Source organism: Protopterus annectens, chromosome 9.part0 (genome assembly GCF_019279795.1).
Source record: "Protopterus annectens isolate FY-2018-M chromosome 9.part0, PAN1.0, whole genome shotgun sequence".
NCBI classification, from domain to species: domain Eukaryota; kingdom Metazoa; phylum Chordata; order Ceratodontiformes; family Protopteridae; genus Protopterus; species Protopterus annectens.
This window is the reverse complement of record NC_056743.1, coordinates 181,721,076-181,737,573: the sequence shown is the minus strand read 5'-3', so window position 1 is coordinate 181,737,573 and position 16,498 is coordinate 181,721,076. Positions and strand designations below refer to the sequence as shown.

Genomic DNA, 16,498 nt, shown 5'->3' with positions numbered 1-16,498 from the left:
CTGACGGGGGGGGGGGACGACAGATGGGTGAAGTTTTAGCCGAATCTGTCAGCCAGCAAGTTTGCTATATCTATGGCATTTGTATATGGCGTGTCCATGACCACCTATTTTGAACAGATCTGGGTGCTTCCTTTGAGGTTGCAGACATATATGAAGACAGACTTATGACTGTCTCTAGTAGATTTGGCCAATTTGGACTCGAAGTTTGCTTTGAAGGATTTCACTAGTGCTCTTATTTGCTTGTTCAGACTAAAGAAACATTGTTTCCAGTTGGGCACCTGCTCCTTCTTGGTCTTGGACAGCAATTTTTTTTCCTTTTGTTATACAGTTTATTTACTGCAGATGTCCACCAGACAGGTTTACTCTTCCTTGCAGAGGATGATTTAGTCCTGTCGGGTATTCCTGATTCCAAGCATCTATACAAATGCTCATATAGTGCCTTTGGTGTAGTTTTGGATATTGGTAAAAGTTCCTACAGAGGGGGAGGGGGTTGTGAAGCTGTTTATACCATTCCTCAGGAGGCTGTAATCAGCTTTGGAGAAGTTTTTATGTCTGATCCTACCTAAAGGTGGGTTGGGGGAGATAGTGACTTCAAAAGTAACCACTTTATGGTTGGATCTTACCAGGGAGGATGAAACTATAGGGATGCTGCAGTGGTTACTCATGTTGGTTAATACCAAGTTCAAGATATTACCACCTCTTGTGGAGGTATCGACTAGCTGTTCCAAGTCACTTGCAGTGATAAAATCGAGGAATCTTTGGGCATTTGTGTTCTGGCATGAGTAGTTCTTCCAATCTATGTTTGGGAAGATAAAGTCACCCAGGATCAGGGTAAAGGGCTGAATCTTGGTAGAGTCAAACAAGTCCAAATAGGTGGACTGGGCATCTTGAGTCAGATTTGGGGGCCGATAGCTAGCTATGATTTGAATAGGGGTCTTGTCAATAGTTAACTGCACCTGAAGTGTTGCCTGTGCATCATACTGTTTGACAAGCCTGGAGATGTGTATGTCTTTAATGTATATTGAAGTTCCACCTGCTTTGGCTTTACTCCCCACAGTTTGGGGTCTGAGTGTATGACAGGATGAGTAACAACGTAAGGCTGGGTTGCTCTCCACTGCTTTGAACCAGGTTTCTGTGACTGCAGAGATGTCAACATTTTCCAGGGTTAAAAATACTTGCAATGAGTGCAGTTTCATGTTTAGACTCCAAGCATTTAGCAGCATGACTTTCATTTGTGTTTTGTTGAATTTTTTATGTTGGTTTTATCCTAAAAAAGGCACTATGGGGGAGGCAAAAGCCTTTGCCAGAAGCATGAAGCCCAGGTGAGACAGATACAGGCAATCTCTGGCAAAGCATCATGGTCTGTCAATCATATCTTCCCAGGTTGTCAGGTACTGGATCCCCCCTGGAATGACACCAGAAACTAAGCCAATTGTTAAAGTCAATCATTTTCTGTTTGCATTGAGGCATCATTCTGGGTGACGGCAGAATGCTGCTTAAGGCTAGGAACATACCTGCCTGGGACACAATCAGTTAGCTCAATCATGCCTCACTTCATATAGTCCAAAGAGATATGTCTCAAGTCATTCACGCCAACATGGACTATGACAGAGTCATAACAGTACCTGTTGTTGAGTGACATAAGTGCGTATGTGATATGGCAGATTCTGGCACCTGACAGACAACTAACCATGACTTAAAATGGGTATTATATATCAGAATGTGGCACCTTTTTCCTCACACAAGTCCACTGTTGCCCCTTCTAATCCTACCCTAGTCTTGTTTGATATTTTACACAAGAAAAACAGCTCTTACTAAAGTTAAGGTTCTGTGTCTTTTAAAGACACTATAAGGAGTTTTTTTTACTGAAAAACTAATCTTTTATACACATATACTTGGCATGTACACAGCTGCTGTAGGGAGCGAGCTGAATAAGGATAAAAAGTGGAAGTGACAGGCAGGATTCCAGAATGATCTGGTGTATCGGAAAGCCACAGTACTACAGCAATGGGTAGCTGCCCGGTATCTCCAGGGACACAAACAGCTATGCGAGTGCATTTGTGAATCTGCAAGTGGGAGCACTAATAATGGAGAATTACTCTGGATGGGATACAGAGTCACTTTTGTAGAAAGCCTGTATTCAGCAATAAAGGAAAAGGTAGAAACAAGCCAGCTTTACCACCTACTTCATCATTCTGATACATTACGATCTTATTACTACTGTCTACCTGATTTCAACAGACAGAGTGCTACCCTACAGCTGCTTCCTCTTGGAGACCCTGTCATCAATACAGCACACTATTATATACAGTAGTAATGTGAACATGCTAAAAACCAGTTAAGTGGCACAACTGTCCAAAATGCAACAGTCCATCTATCTGGGTCCTACCTTATCAACACTACTGCCCAACATCTAGTTTTCATCCTACAGCTCATGTGTAAAGTTAACTTCCTGAACCTTCTCTCTTTCTGGCAGATGATTCAAAAATTGGCAAAATTTTGGTGAAAAAAAACACCATGACACACAGGGACAGAGGCATGACTACAAAGACAATAAACAGGTATCACGTAGAAGTCCAGAAGAGATGATGGGAGGTGGAGAAAAAACAGAGAGGTTAAATATGCTTGTTCTCAAAGGGAAGGATGGCAGGCAATTATACCTGGAAACGTACTCCACAGAGAAGGTCAGAGAGCCAACAGAAGTGTCTGCCGCAAGGGAAGGGGAAATTTGCAGGTTTGTATCATTCCAGAACACCAGAGGTATCAATGGGCATATGTTCTGAAACAATAAGGCCAAGCAAGAAAAACACCAACCCCCACTGCAGAAGATGGCACCATTCCGGGGCTCAACTTTTGTCTTGAAGGTAATAAACATGCCATAGGCCTTTTATCTTGAAACAGAATAAAACAGAGATGACGACAGGCCTGACAGCTAAAAAAACGCAGGGAGGAGAATGTGACGATAGGAGGTACTGCTAGCCATGCCAGGGAGAAGTAGGGCAGTGGATGTATGACTTGTACCAGCACAGCTAGCTGGAATTGTATAAATAATTCTATGTCATTTGTATATCAAGCTGATTTGTACAGATGCTTGTACTGAAAATGTATTTGTGAGCTCTGCTTGGGTTAATTGTGTTAAAATGTATCAACAGGGCACCCTGCTGAAATGAAGAAAAATGTACATGTATTATGGTACCCGAATTAAATGTAAAAGTTTTAATGGAGGACACTGGCACAGCAATGGTTAACCAGCTGACTTATTTTAAGAAAAATAAGGGGAAAGTAAATAAGCTGCTAAATCACTGAATCACACACTACAGTGCTAAGTAGGACCAGAGATGATGGGTTTGGGACACAGCCTTTTTTCATTAGCTCATTGAAAAGATGGGAGGCCTCCAGTCACTGCCATAAACATTTGGATGTGTACTGTATGTCCAATTCTTGTCTCAGCTTCAGAGGGGAATAATGTGAGAACCTACAGTCAGGTGACCAGATGAGGTCACTCTGTCAGCCCTCTTGGAAATTATATTTTTTAGATACTACAGAGAGAAATCTCAGAATAGAGCATTCTGTTTGGGAGTCTGACTAGAAAGATTGCTCACACATTTCATCACGCCTTGCCCAATTAAGTTATTAGGGAACAATAAATTCTCCCAGATTCAATCAGAAATACAGTAAAATTTAGTTTATAGATTGTTTTTCTTTATTTGTACAAGTCTGTCCATCAATGTTGTTTTCAATATTTTCTGTGATTTGAACTCTGTGGCTTACTGTGAATATATATTTAGTATTTTCATGCTCTTTTATTGCTTACTATTAAATATATTTAAAACTATTATTGTGGCTGATCCTTGTAGAAAGTACTTAACCTTGGGGAGTACTTATATTTATTTGGTGACATTCTGTAGGCCACTCCCGAAGGCTTAGCTGTCTTGGTGAACTACTGCCATTTGTATTAGTATTAATATTACACAGTATAATTGGACACTCTTTGTTAAAGGTCTTAGAGTAGCAGAATGTGGAGTGTCTGGTGGCAGTGAATCTACCTTACAGTCTGGCCAAAAGAGGGAATAGCTAGTAAATCTGTTTCAGCCTTTTCCAGGTGTGTGTGTGTGTGTGTGTGTGTGTGTGTGTGTGTGTGTGTGTGTGTGTGTGTGTGTGTGTGTGTGTGTGTCAGCTACTTGGGGCAGGGTCACAAAGCACTGGATTTGCGGAGAGGGTGCTGGAGGATTTGGCTTGGACACTCAGCTGAGGACCTAACCCTACAGCTGTAGCAATGGAGAGTCTTTCTGGGGACCTGGGGGGAGGCAGATATAGAGACATCCAGGATGAGTGTGTTCCCTGTGTGCTCTTAAGGGAAATTGTACTTGATGCAGAGAGGTCTGCATCTGGAAATATTGAGTGTATCCACTTGTATTACAAGTCTACACCCCTCTCCAGTGGCAGTGGTGAGGATTCAGGCTCCTTGATTACTGGCTCAGTGTGGGGATGATACATAGTGGAGCCCATCACATATTGGTAGCAGTGTCGGGAGTCTCAGAGAGCACAAAATAAAATCATGAAGTGCGGTTTACAGGAATATTTGAGGTGGGGTGGGTGGGGTTTAGTGTCCAAGAACAACCTGTGAGCTGACTAGAGCTGCTCACTCTCTAAACATACCCAGGTGTAATTAGTGCTCATTTCAGGAGCTGTTCTTCTCTTCACTGTTGCAGTATTCATTTCATGAGGGAGTTCATCACCATAGACAACCCGACATCAGCCAGTATACAAAAGTCTTTAACTACTGTAGGGTGTGTGGTATGTCACATAAGCTACAATCAGATGTGGGCCATAGAAGTGACATATGCACGCACCATCCTCAGAAATGACTGCCCCAGGAGGAATGCCAGCCTAACGAAGTAGGGTAAGACTTCTCCAAGAAGAAGCAAGGCCAGAGGGAAGGAGGGAGGGATAGGAATACTGCAACAGTGAAGAGAAGGACATTTATCGTTATGACAAGAATTTACACAACTAGTCTATGTCCTTTCTCTTCATCTGTTGCAGTATACATTACATGACGGAGAATACCAAAGCTCATGAAGTAAGGGAAGTAAGGGAAGGTGTAGCTGAGGAGTTTTCCAGGAAGCCATGCAGTATGGCCCTGGCAAACCCTGCTCTAGATTTTGAGATTCCACCTAGTTTGCATTGTTTGGTGAAGATATGGACTGAGGTCCATGCAGCTGCTTCAAGAATTGAATTATTGTCCAATCCCTTGAAAAAGGCCATAGATGAGCCAACAGCCCTGGTAGAGTGGGCCCTAACAGAGGAAGGGAGAGTCTTGCCATGGTGAGTGTAGCAAAAGTTAATAGTCTTGGAAATCCACAAAGAAATAGTCTGCTTGGACACAGTCTTCCCCAGACCCCTGGGGTGGTAAGAAACAAAGTGCTGATCTGACTTTCTAACTGCTTTAGCTTTGTCTAAATAAAATCTAAGCTGTCAGTGGACATCTGAAGTATGGAGCACCCTCTCACTATGGTTATGGGGGAAGAGATAAAGGGAGGTAAGTAGATGGACTGATTTAAAGATAGGCCATTAATTATCTTATGCATAAAAGATGGGTATGTGCAGTGACATTCTGTCCTTGTGGAAGACCAGAAAGGGTGGGGATACCATAAGGACATGTAGCTCAGACACTCGTCTGGTTGAAGTCAAGGCTAAGAGCAACACAGTTTTCCAGAAGCAGTACTCTAGGGAAGCTGACTCAAAGGGTGAGTGCGCCAGCTTTTCCAAAACAAAGTTAAGGTCCCAGGGAGGTGGAATAGGTTTCTTGGTAAGTCTCATGTGTAGGATGCCTTTAAGAAATTGTTTAACTTCAAATCTGCTAGCTGGGGGCATACAGAAACAGCCAGGCAGATATGGCTGACATACGGGCTTTCACTGAAGAGTAAGATAAACCAGCATCGGGCAATTCACACAAGTAAGATAGGACCAGGGGGATTTCCACTGTTACTGGAACCTGGTTTAGTTTCAGACACCAGACTGAAAATCATTTTCATTTGGCTAAATAAGATTTTCTGGTGTTTGGTTTCCTGGCGTCCTGCAGGACTGTAAGCATGTCCTCAGAGAATAGGTCCCTCTGAAAGGCATTAGTACACTATCACCCACAGGATCAATTTCAGAGTCAACAGGTGGGGATGAATGAAGGTCCCTTTGTCCTGTGTGAGGTCTACTCTGTGAGGTAACGCTTGTGGTGAGAGCCCTTGGCTAAATGCAGAAGGAGAGGGAACCAGTTCTGTCTTGGCCATAAGGGAGTCACCAGCAAGATTTTTGGTTTGTCTTGCTGAACTCTGGACAGGACCTTTGGAATGAGGGGAAGGAGGGGAATGCATATAGAAACATTCCCTTCCAAGAGTAAGAAAGGATGTCCACTTCCCAGAACAGAGGATGAAGCTCTCTGGCACAAAAACTATGGAACTTGTCTGTTCATGGGGGAGGCAAAAAGGTCTGTTTGAGGAATAACCCACTGGAGGACAATGTCCAGAAACACCCCTTTGAAGCATCCATTCATGCAATCGTGTTTGGGACCTGCTCAGGTAAACTACCACATAATTCTAAGGGGTGTACACTGCCTGACGGGGTCACCTGGAAATGTATTGCCAGCTCCCAAGCCTGAAGAGCTAGCCTGCATAAATAGGTATAATTTGCCCCCCCCCCCCATTTGTTCACATACCAGAGGACTGTCATATTTGTCTGTGAACAGCTTTAGAGGTCCTGGTTGGAAGAGGGGATGGAAGATCTGTACGCCAACAGCAGCACCCTCATCTCCCTTACACTGATGTGTTCCTTCAGTTGAGAGGGCGACCAGACCCCTTGCGCTTTCCGGTGGCCAAAGGTTGCTCCGCAGCCTATGTCTGAGGTGTCTGTGAAGATCTCTTGGCAAGGAGCAGGAGGGTGTAAGGGGAGTCAAGGGTTGAGTGACACGATGTATCCCCCACTGAAGTTCTCTCTTCAGACAAGGGAACAGAGAAATGGAGAATTCTAGGGGGTACGTACTGGTGTTGCATCCAAACTGACTTCAGATACCCTTGCCATTTTCTCATGTGGAATTTGGCTAAGGGGAGCATGGGAATGCTGGATGCCATGAGGTCCAAGACATTGAGAAACTCTCTTGCTGTAATATGGTGAACCAGCAGGAGACTTCTGAAGTAGAAGGTGAGGTCCTGTACCTTTTGTGGTGGTACAGAAACCTTCATAAGATTTGTTTGCATTCTGCACCCCAGGAAAATCTGATCCTGAGAGAGGGTGAGAACTATTTTTAGTGTATGGTGAACCTCAGACTTTGTAGAAGACTGATGGTAAAGGCGATATTTCATTCCAACCCCTCTGTGGAGGTAGCCAGCAGGAGAATGTCGTCCAGATAGGGAAAAATGTGTATTCCTTGAAGTCTGCAGTGGGAAATTACAAGGGCTAGGCATCTGAAGACCCTTGGTGCGGAAGAAAATCCAAAGGCTAAGGCACAGAATTGAAAATGCCATGATGATACAGAGAAGCCTAAAAACTTACTGCATTTGAGATGGATGAGGATGTGCAGATATGCATCCTTGATATCCAGGGTAATCATGAAAGCTTGAGGCAGAATAAGCGGAAACAAAATCTGGAGGGTCAGCATGTGGAAGGTGGGTACACTTAGAAAGGTACTGAGATGAGACAGGTTGAGGATGGGTCTCCAAGGACCTTCCTTCTAGGGCACCAAGAACAACCTGGAATAAAATAATTTTCCTGCTTATTTTATGAGAACAATCTGGATGGTTCCTTGGTTCAACAGTTTTAACAGAACCTCTGGGAAGAAAGACTGTTGCTCCTTGGGAAGCTGAATGATGCCCATGAAAGAGGGTTTTTGGTCCCATACCATAAGGTACCCCATTTGAACGTAGACGACCAAGGACTTTTGGGTTATGCCTTCCCCGGCTAAGAGGGACAGGGGAAGGCACTGAGAAAATGGGATGTGAGTGAGAGGAGGGGAACAGTCAGAGAGAGTATGGTTTGTCAGTAAAGGGCCACTTAAATGGTGGAGTTGCCAGAGGGGCTGCTGTGGTCTCCAGTCACTCTTTTTTGTTTTGGGTTATGGGTGACGTGAATGCCTACACATACAGGTTTTGCAGGGTAGTTTCTTAGGAACATGGGTACTGAAGAAAAAAAATATGTTTCAATTCTTGCAATTCCTTGGGTGCTGGAGAAAAAAAATTGTTTCAATTCTTGCAATTCCTTACCCTTTTCCTGCAATGATTTAAACAAGTTAGCAGCTGCAGAGGCAAAGAAAGTAGAGTTGACTAGAGGAGCATCCATAAATTTGGCTTACATGTCCTTGGTAAGAGCTGGAGCCTTAGTCAACAGAATCTTCTTAACACTGATCCAGATGCAGCTGCTCTGGCGGAGGCTTCTACAGCATCATAGTTGCATTTTATGGAGTGTTGTGGTACTTGGATATATGCACCAACAAAGGAAGCAGCCAAATATTTAATTTCTGAATCAGGTAAGCCTGCAATTACCTGTGAAAGTTGGGACATAAGTTCTAAAGCAAACTTGGTCATGTGCATTTGGTAATTTATGGTCATAAACACTAAAGTGGCAGAAGTGTATAACTTTTTGCCTAGTCTATCCAAGGTCCTGCTATCCTTATATGATGGCAGTATGGTAGTGGAGAGCAGCAATCTTGATGGCTTGTCAGAAGCCACAGAAATAACAGAAAGGCCTGCAGAAGGGAATCTGAAGAGGGACTTGCAGTCCTCTTGGACCTTATAGACGTGGTCTGGCTTCTTTGGGCCAGGTGGCTGGGAATCTAGTGTCTGCGAAGCTCAAGCAAAAGCATCAAGAAAGGCAGACTAGACAGGAGGAATAGCAGACTGGCTAGGTGATTCCATCTGTAGTAGCCCATACTATCATTTTTGTACTTCAGACACTTGGATGCTGTCCCATTTAAAATGGTCTCTCATTTCAGCTACAGTCTCTCCAAAGGAGAGGTCTTTCATAGGTGAATCTGTTCCACTGGCTTCCTCTTCTGGTGAGGCATAATCTAGGTGGGAAGGGATCTGTGAGCAGTCGTCCAGGGATTCCTCCCCTGAAGATGCCTCTTCCTCTGAATAATACTCTGCCCTGGTCCTTTTAAGTGGGGAGCCATACTGGGAGAGAGAGAGCTGAAAAGCCTGGGGTAGGCCTAAAGGACTTCAGGACATTGAAAAGGTCCCGAGTGAATTGCTGACAGTCGCTAGCAGGTTCTTTTGGCTGAGATAAATGTTTGGTTTTCGGTTTCTTTTTTCCATACAAGTCTGCCCTATGTAGGGTAGAAGGTCCCGACATAGTCCTACATTCTATCAAATCAGAATATATGTCTTCCCTTACAAGAATCTGGGGAATCCCCTTAGGGCCTTCTGTTATCACGTTATCTAAAATGGATGCCTGCTCAGTCTCTGCAGACATGCTTAAGCTTGGATCTAAAGTGGCTTGGACGGCAGGCTCGGCCTGTGGATGTGAACTGGTCAAGTTTCCGGGCTCTCCTCCGCCTCAAGAGATACACGTTGGTATCCAGAGGTGCAGCAGAAGGTCCAGGCCTTTGCTTTTTGGCTTTCTACTTCAAACTCAACTCGCCATCAGGCCTGGAGGATCCCTCCATAGCAATTTTTGCTAGCAGTTTTAAGCACTGGTTCTTTAGATAGACAGCTAAACAGGATTATCTACTCCTTAACATCCTTGGGAAAAACGCCTGACAAATGGAGCAGTTTTTGGTGTCATGGTTCGGGCCTAAGCAGAGCAGACACTGAAGGTGGCTATCCTTGTTTGGAATTTGTCATCCACACTGGCACTTGCCCCTCTTGGATAACATGACGCCTACCAAAGACAGCAGCAAATTAGTCAAGGCACTTATCTGAAAATCAAACGACTTGGGAGTCAGACTGTACGTTGGAATCTGGCATTCTGATCTGGCGCAGAGAAGTTTTGAGAATGGTGCAGGCATATGTCACTTTTATGGCTGACGTCCGATCGCAGTCTAGGTGCAACATACCATGCACCCTACAGTAGTAAAACGCTTTTGTACACTGGCCAATGTCAGGTCGCCTAAAGCAGGGAGCTCCTTCATGTAATGAATACAGCAAAAGATGAATATAAGGACATCATTCAGTTCCTACACTGCTTCCACCTCTGCCATTCTCTCACATGGCACACCTCCATGCTATCTGTGAAGAGCATTACAGTGTTATGCTTAACACCTATGCACCACATTCTCTCATGGTATACTGTAACATACCGTGCTTGCCTCTCTTCTTCATAGTTCATGAGATGCATGTAAGCCATTTTACATCCTTTCATCAGCCCACTGCCCCTTTGCAATGTATATATTACTATCTGTGAATTCTGACTAGACACCTTATGCTTAAAATACACCAATATTTACTGTCACCCTGGCACACTGACAGATTCTTGCTTTTTTGAGACTTGGATCACTGACCATTTTACTCAATGACAAACAATTGGTTTCCAATACTGGCTACAAATTTATGGTTGCAAAAAAGGTTATATACCTGACAGTTCCTAGTTTACTAAGCAGCAAAATTAATACCACACATAGCCAGGAATGCGAAAAAAATGTATCAAGACAGGAAAAACACAACGGCTGCCACACATAAACATTGTGCAGCATAGCATTTTGAAACTTTCTCACTGCTACTTCTGCATTTATGTTCCAGAGAAAACATACATTCAGCAACGACAAATATTAGCTCTTGATAATACCCGTTCAGCTGTTAACGGAAAAACAATGTAGGTCCAATACAGTCTGCAAACATTCACAGCTACTGGATCTACCTGTTTTCCCTATCATTAAGGAGATTTTTATACTGTCTATAAACTGGGTCTATGGTTAATTGTCGAAGACAATATCCAAACAACTTTTAAGCCAATACTAACCATCAAATGTGCTTTTTATCGTATAGGCTCATCACTGTAAATCCATTCATCAAATACACATAGCTGGCCATCTACAAGGAAGTAGCACAACACAAACATTAGAGTCAACACCAGACATTGGTTATATGGGGGGGGTGGCAGCCCTCCACAACCTCACTAATTATATACACCAACTCCAAGATTGCACTACAGTGGGGAAATGGCAGGTTTGCTATCCTGTACTGAAGATGGCCAACTATGAGTATTCGATGAATGGATTTACGATGATCAGTCCATAAAACAAAAAGCACATCCGATGGTCAGTTTTCGCTTAAAAGCCATTCGATGGACATCGTCTTCGACAATTAACCACAGACCCGTATAAACTTACTACATCCAGGTTTAAGAGGGACCCAGGCACACTGCATGGATAAAGGACTTACTCAAAATCATACAGTAGGAAAACAGAGACTGATGGATTCAAACTAGCAACTACAGAAAAAAAGCTTGTTAGTAGCTAAAAGTTCTAATCCATCATGCTCCATATGTCTACAACAGAGCAGTTAACTACTGCTTAACTTTAAAGTCTTTTACCATCAGTATTTAATTTTTTATAGTTACAACATAAGCTTTTTCACTACATGGTTATCACACTGTACTGTTAATACTAATTCTCCTTGCTTGCAGTAAGTGGTCTTTTTCACACTGACATTCTGTGCACTCCTTTTTGTATCAAAGTAGATATTGCTCTGCTACCTTTGGCAATTTTCCTCCTTTATGTACTGAGGAAGTTGCTCTGCATTACCAAAAAAAAGTTATACACTACTCAGTTCCTAGTAAACTAGGCTGGGCTTAAAATAGTCCACAAGAGCAGTTAGCCTAATACTAACCTATGACAGAAATCAATCAATTAATCATATGCATTGAAAACAAGCTTTTACTGTAAAATTACATGTTTTGTACTGAGTTATTTGTGGAAGGGGGGATAGTGACTACTTATTTTACAGTGCCTCTGCCAAGTTATGTGCTTATCACAGGTACTAATTTCTGCAGGGAATTCTGGATCAAAGAAGCAAAGAGAACACAGAACTGCATGACATATTAGGAAGACAATAATTAGCAATTGTGAGACCTCCATCATTTTCTTGTAAGGGAAGATAACATCACTCGCACCAATTCTGCCTAGGAGAAAACACATGTAAGATAAGTTAAACCAAGTGGTGGAAACAGATGGGAGGACGTCAGCCTAGTCCACGTTTGTCCTGATGAACTTCAAGGTCTCCTACCTGTCACTATGTCCCTACTCAAAATGGTAAAGGCAATGCCTGTGGGTTTTAGTTAGTAATTTGTTGGACAGAGGGACACTCAGAGTTGAATCCAGGCATCAAACATGGTAATTATTCAGACATGCATCAGGATCAAGACTCCAACTGTGGGAGCACCAGAAAACAAAAGTACAGTTGTGCAAATTAAACATTTCATATTCCTCACTATTGCAGTAGCCTGCTGTAAAACTGATTTTGGTCACTCCTCCCATTCAGTTCTCATTTGCTCACTCAATTGAGTACAGTGAGATCATCTGGGAAGGACTACCCCCCTTGTTTCTTTGATTCTGGACACTTCTCCCTGTCCCATCTCATAAGCTCAGTCTACTGAGTAGAGAGAGAGAACATTTGGGAAGGCCAACCACCTTAGCTTCTTAATCTTGAGCTATCTTCCCTTTCCTCCCGCTCCACTCAATAAAATTTACACTTTTTTCAGCTGCCTTTACTGTAATTGTGTTCTTCCTGTTTTATCTTATTTTTGCTCTTAAGTGTTCAAGTGCTTTTATTCTGCTGCATTTATTACTGCTTGTTAGTAGCCTGATTAAATGTATCTGTTACTCGAATAAGTATCGTAGTTTTGGTTTTAGCACTTGTGCTTCAGGCCAGTTACGTTACATTCAGGTTTTTGTGGTCTACACACTTGTGGACAAACCCTTATCAAATACCCTTATCAAAACCTTCAATCCATAAGTCCGCTCAAGTATTCAGAACACTATGTATGGACAATTCCCATCAGGTTCTTCTGCCAGTCTGGTTAACATGGGCATACTGAGACATTGTAGCAGCTGCCTCATGTAGGGTTGCCACCTTCCTTCACGGCTAAAACCGGAGCAAAGCCACGCCCCTCGCATCACCAGTAACCCCGCCCACCCCAACCCCCTCTCCCGCCAACATACCTCCTATTTTGTGATGTCACGACAGCATCACTCAACGGGAACGCCCTATTTTTTTCGTTCCCGCCGCCTGCTTTTGGCTGATTTACTATGCTTTTCTGTAAAAAAAGCATAGTAAATCAGCCGATTTACAAACTCCGATAGTCTGTTTCCTTTTTGAAACAGAATACCGGAGTTTGTACAGTGTTTTCCGGACTACCGGAGAATCAGTTTGATTTCCTGATAGTCCGGAAAAAAAACGGAGGGGTGGCAAGCCTAGCCTCATGTTTACTGACAGCCCTCTTCCTCTAGCACATAATTCTACTACTTGCAAGAAATGCATCTACATCAGTAACCTGGAATATATGCCATTTTGTGCCAGAGTCAGTATTCCTGACAAAGAGGAGATTGCCAGCACAAACATCACACCACTCAGATCACATAGCCAAGCACAACACACACCAACCTTTGCAGAGGTCCTCAATAAAAAAAACTTACCTAAACAGCAGAGACCTCCAATACACACACAAACATTCCACACATACCACCAAACATCATAGCAGACAACACACCAATCTCACAAACACAACCCATAAGGCAAAACAATAAACCATCACAGCCCATAAGGCATAAAAATAAACCAAACATACTAATCACTGACGATTCAGTTGTAAGGCACACCAATGCCCCCTCAGCAGACTTGGCAAGGAGAAGGTCACTGTCAGTTGTCTTGTCTGGTGCCAGAATCCGCCACATTACACACACACTTAAGTCTCTCCACAACAAGTACAAGTATGATTCTGTAATTGTCCATGTTGGTGTGAATGACTTGAGAAGTACCTCCCTGGACTATATAAAGCAACACATGATTGAGCTCCGAGTATGTGCCCCAGGCAGGTATGACCCTAGCCCTAAAGCAGCATCCTACCTTCACCAAGAATGTTACCAAAATACCAAAAAAAAAAATAATTGACTTCAACAACTTGCTTAGTTTCTGGTGTCATTCCAAGGGGATCCAGTATCCGTCTGCCTGGGATGACACGGTTGACAGGCCTCGGTGCTTTGCTAGAGATGGTCTCTACCTGTCACCACTAGGATTCCAGATCCTGGTCAAGGCTCTCGCCTCCCCCATTGTGCCTTTTTTAGGCAATGTCCCAAAGACAAATCTTTCAACACAAAAGATATGTCAAAAAACAAACTGAAGGTCATGCTGCTAAACTCTAGGAGCCTTAACATGAAAATGCACTCACTGGAGGTTCTCCCTGAACTGGAAGATACCAATGTCTGTGTGGTCACGGAAACCTGATTCAGGGCTATGGCGAGCACCCCTGCCTTACCAGGCTATACCTCATTCCACACACTCTGACCCTAAAATGAGGTCATGAAGACCAAGGGTGGTAGACTACATCTTCATTAAGGACAGGCACACCTCCAGACTGGTTTGTCAGCATGGCGTACTGGAACTAGCCCAGGTGCAACTGACAGTTGGCAAGACACCCATCCAAGTTATAGCCAGCTACAGACCACCCTCAATGACTCAGGACACCCACTCCTCTTACCCGGATCTGCATGGCTCCATCAAGGTACTCTCTAACAACCTGATCCTTGGTGACTTCAACTACCCCACCACAGATTGGGTGAACTATTCCTGCACTAATGTACTCACTCAATGATTCCTTGACTTCATCAATTCTAATGCACTTGACCAGCTCGTCTCATTCCCCACAAGGGGATATAACATTCTGGACTTTGGTTCTTACTAACACTGGTGACCGCTGCACCACTCCCATAGTATGTTCTTCCCTGGTAAGATCAGATCATCGGACTGCCTCATTCGAAGTTTCTATCCTACCCAACCCACCACCCCCCAGCCATAATCAAGCTAAAAACTTCTCAAAAGCTGACTACAACCTCCTAAGGTAGGGTATCTGTAGCTTCACACCAGTACCTCCCTCGGACGATGCGGACAGCTATGCTGAACAGTACACCAATGCAGTATACAAGCACCTGTACAACTGCACAGACTCAGCCATACCCAACAAAACTAAAACCTGCTCCTCAAGGAAACACAAACCTGTTTGGTGGACATCCTCTAATCAAAAGGCTTTACAACAAAAGGAAGAAACTGTTGTCCAAAAGTAAAAAGGAACAAATTTCAAATTGAAAAAAAACACTCAGCCTCAACAAGCAAATTAGGGGTAGGATTTTTGGCAGTAGTAGCCTTAATGCCTTTTGGTCCTTGGGAAATGGTCTCTGGATCTGCAGTAGGATTCTTGAAGAGGAACCTGTGAGAGTCAGGTACTCTGTAGTACCTATCAGGTTTCCTGGGAGCTGGAGGCAAAATATCTGGGACAAAGCTAGATTCCAAGAAAACATCATCTACAAGAGGGATTGCTAGAGGCCTGTGTTGAGGGGGGAGTAAGAATTCCCCAAGTCTCTTTTTGGACTCAGAATATTCCTGGCTTTCCCAGCGAAAATGCTCCCTAAGGGTATGCAAAATTTCACCAAAAGAAAAATCTTCTGGAGGGGAAGCAGAGGGAATGGAATCCTCTGCATCGGAATCCTCGTAAGTAGATAAGGGCAAATCTTGGTAATCAGAAGGAGCAGAGATATCAGATTCCTGATCAGAAGAATCAGAAAGAAAATCAGTTCTAGGTCTCTTAGAGGGGGAAAGGCTGGCTTCCCCTAATTAAGGTAATAAGGTCTTCAGCCATTCTAAGCATTTGTTTTTGAAGCATATGGGCCTGGATATGCAATTTGGTCATCGGTTTTCTAGGCGTAGTGCGAGTTTTAGGCCTGAGGAATTCGGTACTTCTAGTTGAAAACGATGCCGTCGGGTTAATATGAAAATCTGTAGGCCTGAATACACCCTCAGAAGCCGGTGCCTGCACAACGGCTCCGGACCCATCCAAGGTAGAGACATCAGCAGGTTCCATAGTCAAAGAAGCATCTCGCGATATACCGGACTCCGAATGGGTATCAGTAGAGGCCTGCAAATCTGTAGTAGCGGGTATCAGGGGCTGCAGAAGTGCCTCACTGAGTACCGGTGGACTGGTGACTAGCTTATCAGAAGCATCGTGCAGTTTTGGACCTATGTGGTCTGTCTCTGTCTTTATCCTTACGCTTTTTCAGAAGATCGGTAGTTGGATGGCTTAAAGAAGCCATTTCGGAGTACGGAGATCGAGAACGAAAATATTTAGCTACAAAAATAGCCTGACAACATATAGTTTGGGCGTTGAACAAGGCACAAAACCGACAGTGAGGGACCTTGTGGTCTGGGCATAAACAGGTGACGCAGTAAGAATGAAAGTCTCTATGAGGAATTTGCTTTCCACAGGCAAGACAATTGTTAATTTTTTCTGACATTGGTCAGAGCAAGAA

General features: G+C 43.5%; 1 protein-coding gene across 2 annotated transcripts in view; it reads right to left on the bottom strand.

Annotated features, from left to right (window-relative positions):
* LOC122811120 (golgin subfamily B member 1-like) overlaps window positions 1–16,498 on the bottom strand; it is a 2,318,314-nt gene that overhangs the window by 172,557 nt on the left and 2,129,259 nt on the right. The window lies entirely within an intron of this gene.